The following is a 3762-nucleotide window of genomic DNA, read 5'->3' as shown; positions in this document are numbered from 1 at the left end:
GTGTCGCCTAACACTATATTAGCTAGATTTTGTTGTATTATTACATCCAAGTCATTTGGCTTGGTGGTGTAGTGATTCCTTAAGAGTATATGAGGTCCTAGAGAACAGGCGATGTTTTTAACTATATAAAACCAAAAAAAAAAAAAAAAAGGCTCAGTTTTGGCGTTCTAATATTTTTACTGATTATTTCTTGTTGAAATAAAATTAGATTTATTAAAAGAAGTAAAAAAAAAAAAAGGTGAAGAGATAACAGTCAACGCACAATCTAAATAGTGTGTCGCCTGTTAACTATATATATATATATATATAAAAAAAAAAAACCAGCTTAGTTTTGGCACACTAATATTTTTACTGGTTATTTATTACTGAAATAAAATTAGATTGATTAAAAGATTTTAAAAAAGTTTTAAATGAAGAGAGAACAGGAGACGCACAATCTTATTGGTGTGTTGCCTGTTACACATATAACACAAAAAAAAAAAAAAAAAAACCAGCTCAGTTATGTTGTTCTAATATTTTTATGCGTTATTTGTTGTTGAATTAATATTAGATTAATTAAAAGAACTAAAAAAACGGGAGGAGAGAATAGGCGACACAGAATCTATACATTGCATCACCTGTTAACTATATAGATTAAAAAAAAAAGCTCATTTTTATCGGTCTAATATTTTTACTGGTTATCTGTTGTTGAAATAAGAAGAAGAGAACAGGTGATGCACAATCTAATTAATGTGTCGCATGTAACATATATAATAAAAAATAAATAAAAAAACAGCTCGGTTATGTTACTCTAATATTATTACTGCCTATTTGTTGTTAAAATTAGATTGATTAAAAGAACTAAAAAAAAAATGTAGGAGTGAATAGGTGACGCACAATCTAAATAGTGCATCGCCTGTTACCTCTATTCAAAAAAAAAAAAAAAAAAAAAAAACACGAGCTCAGTTATGTTACTCTAATATTTTTACTTGTTATTTGTAGCTGAAATAAAATAATACTATTTAAGAGATTTGTAAGAATAAGCTATACAAGAAAAATTATATAATTGAACAACAACCTTGTATAATTAAATTTTATTATTATGTAAACATAGACTAGTGGTTGGTATTCATTTTTCATGAGTTGCATTTAAATGTACAATACAATTCACATAAAATATACAGACAGTATTAATGGCGACTCTGGTCAACCCCACATTCTGTGACCCTTAACGGATGTATCGCTTGTTTTTTTGTTTTTAGCGACCTTTTGAGGTCAACAGTTTTTGGATGCATCATATATTTATTGAATTTTTACTGATGCATTGACCTCAGAGTTACGGTTTTGTTTTTTCAGATGCGTTTGTTTCATAGCATTGCTAAAGGAGTGTCGCTAGATATCAATTTTCGTGTAGTGCATGGCTTTATGAATCGTAGAAAAATGAAGTGGTTCTAAGATTTCTAGTCTATCACAAAAGTGAATCTCACTAGTTCATACCTACTAAATCTCCCAAAAATACATGATCACGAAAGTGAATATCAATTTTTTTTTTTTTTTTTTGGGTATAAACCTTTGCCACTAGCCTAGCCTTAAACTCTCTCCTTTCCCATCCACTCCTTTCTTTCTCTTGTAGATCCATTGGCAACCTATGGGTTTAACTACATCAGGGAGATCTATAAGTTCCTAAACTAAGTTGGAGAACATAGGCTCCATTTCACGTTTCATAGCCTGTTGCCATTTCTCTTTATTAAGATCCTCCATCGGATTTTTATAAGTCAATGGATCATTATTAGAAATGGCAACTAATGCTTCTTCATTTTCTATGTAACCAATGGGTGGTGTAATATCCCTCCACTACAATGAGGTGGTAATGAATCCTGATCTAAAGATGTCGTTTCTTCATTTTGTTGTTCGACAACTATTGTCGGTTGTTGTCTGATCTCTTCAAAAATCAACTCGTCTATAACTACTTTGCTTCGAGTTTATAACTCATCATATAATCATTTTCAAGAAAAGTGGCATTTGTCGATACAAACACCTTTTTCTATTTAATGACTATAGAACAAACCTATTCTTGTTTCTTTTGAATAGCCTGCGAATAGACATAGTTTTGAACGAAGTTCCATCTTCTATGTTTTTCCTTTTAGTACATGTGCTGAGCACCCACCCCCATATCTGATTTGAATAGCCTATGAGCAGATATAATTCTAACAATGGTTCTAGCATTTTTGTTTTTCCTGTTAGTACATGTGTTGGACACCCACTCCCATATTCAAATACGTCGTAAATTAGGTTTACATCCTTTGTATAATTCTAAGTGTGTCTTAGGAATAGATGTAGATGGAATTATGTTGAGAACATACATTGCAAATCCTAATGTGTATCACCAAAAAGAAATAGATAACAATGGGTAACTAAACATAAATTTTACCATGTCTAGTAGTGCTCACTTTCACCATTCTACAACACCATTTTTTTTGGTGTTCCAGTCACTATAACCTGGGACAAGATTCCATACTCAACTAGAAAATGCTTAAATTCATTATCAAGGTATTCTCCTCTTTGATCTAATCAAAGAGTTTCAATTATTTGCCTAATTTGTTTGAAAATTCCTTTACGGTTTCAAGTTCTAGTATCTTCAAATTTTCAAATTCTCTTCTAAGGTTTAGCAACTACATTTGTCTTGATCTTGTACTTCCTTGGAACTCCTCTTGAAGCTTTTCCCAAGCTTGTCTAGGAGTTGTACAGGGCATGATTCTAGTGAAGATATCATCAGTCACAGCAGCTTGTATTGCTGTGAGAGTTTTGAAAAGTCTTGCATTTTCTTCACTATGAAATTTGATTTGATTCACCGTAGCACCTACTCTCAATGGTTCTACTTCATGATCAACTTCAATAAGCTCCCAAAGTTCATAAGCTTGAAGATAGGCTGATACGAACCTAGGACGACCTGCTTCTAAACCCGTATTATATTAGCCTGGATCTTAATTAAGTTCAAGTTCTAATGGAATGACCTCAACCCCTAACCAACCTGTGGTTAGAAACCTTGGTATAATTTAGACGCCACAATAGGGGATGGAAAACCTATTGATAAGTCAAGCTAAAACAACCAATTCTCTAATGGTGTTTTAGGTGTTCTCAAAGAACAAAGAGATAATTAATCTCACAAGTATTTTCTTAATCAAATCAAAGTTGTTTTCTTATTGATAACTAAGCCTTTAAATAGGCTACAAAGCCACAAAATAAAACCCTAGAACATAAAGAAAACCAGCCACCACACATAAAGAAACCTAGTTGGCTGAAACTATACTTCCTTTCCTAATCTAAGTTTGATTAATTAATTCCTTTATATTAAATTAGGAATTAATTAATTTACAATGGAAAGAATAAAATAAAAACCTTCCTAAAGTTATTTTTCCAGAAAATAAATAAATAAAAGCCAAAAAGTAATGGTAGTTTCCTAAAACAAAAAGTAAAAACAAATTAGGAAACTAAAAATGCTAGCCTTTTTGATCAAGTTGACTTTGATCAATCTTTGACCTCTTTGAGCTTCAAATCAGCTTCTAGATTCTTTTTAGGATGCCAAATAAGCTGAATATGAAGTCCCACACGTTGCCCATGCTTGGAAAAATAAGAAAAGGCTAATACAGTAAAATACAGTAAAGCCAGCAAGCAATACAGCAAATTCGGCCAAATTGTTGATGCTGTCCGTACAAGCCCTTTTTGATTGCATTTGAGGCTGCTTTAACTTGATTCCATGACCTATTAGGCATATGTATTGAA

The sequence above is a fragment of the Ziziphus jujuba genome, chromosome 7 (genome assembly GCF_031755915.1).
Source record: "Ziziphus jujuba cultivar Dongzao chromosome 7, ASM3175591v1".
Classification (NCBI taxonomy): Eukaryota; Viridiplantae; Streptophyta; class Magnoliopsida; order Rosales; family Rhamnaceae; genus Ziziphus; species Ziziphus jujuba.
The sequence above is the reverse complement of the archived record's forward strand: the minus strand, read 5'-3'. Positions refer to the sequence as shown.